This window comes from Seriola lalandi, unplaced genomic scaffold, assembly GCF_002814215.2.
Source record: "Seriola lalandi dorsalis isolate HSWRI2012SDOR001 ecotype SW California unplaced genomic scaffold, Sedor1 jcf7180002054904, whole genome shotgun sequence".
Classification (NCBI taxonomy): Eukaryota; Metazoa; Chordata; class Actinopteri; order Carangiformes; family Carangidae; genus Seriola; species Seriola lalandi.
This window is the reverse complement of record NW_019525456.1, coordinates 86,863-87,903: the sequence shown is the minus strand read 5'-3', so window position 1 is coordinate 87,903 and position 1,041 is coordinate 86,863.

The window sequence follows — 1,041 nt, the reverse complement described above, 5'->3', positions numbered from 1 at the left end:
TCTTTCTCTTTTGTGTCGCTGCCATTATAAAGGTTATGAAAGACTCTTCAGTGTTGCAGCTTCAAATGGACATTAGAGTGTGTGAGTGTGTGTGAGTGTGTGTGTGTGTGTGTGTGTGTGTGTGTGTGTGTGTGTGTGTGAGTTCTAGAGGAGCTGCTTATTTGATTTAATTGATTTAATGTTGCTGATTTATAATGAAAATACATCATTGAACCAAACAAAAACTAAACTGAGACAAAAAGTATTTTCCATCTATTCAACATTTTTGAAACTTTCATTAATCCTAGAGAAGAGTCCGTTTTTTAATTTTACACTTGATGCTCTCACAGTTGAACGATTTTTTAATATAAAATAATACAAAAACACATTAATACTCATGACACGAAGGCTGCAATTCATCATTTTAACTGAGATAAACATAAAGTTACACAACCTAAAGAATTCAAAATTTTATTAAATCATAAATCATCAATTTAATTTTTCTGTGACGCACTTTGTAACTGTGTTAGAGTTATTTAAATAAAGTTATTATTAAAGTTCTTATAAGAACCTTGATCTGGATTAAAGGAAATGAAATATAGAAAGTAATAAATCTAATAATGAGTCACTGTGTCGTTCTTAGAACTTCCCACTAAAACGTCAGTGTAAATTAAATTCATTCTGTCAGCTGAATATTTCACTGATGAATTTAAATGATTTGATATATTAATATTTTTGCCTCAAGCTGCAAAATTTAAAACCAAATAATTTACTAAAAGTTAAATTGTCTTTTCTGTCTGTGCGCATGATGTTTGTGTGTCATTAAATAATGAATGAAAACTGAAGTGAATGTGAACCGTTCATTTTCAGACAGACAGATACTGCAAGCTAATAATTAAAATACAATCTGGACGTTTGTCATTGATCACGAACAAATCTCAATGTGACAAAAACAGTTTCATTTCAAGTTTGTCAAACCTGGGCTTCCGTACAAGAACCTGAAAATGAAACTCCTGATCCATTAAGAGGTGAAACGAAGGACTCGTCTGATGAATAATAAAC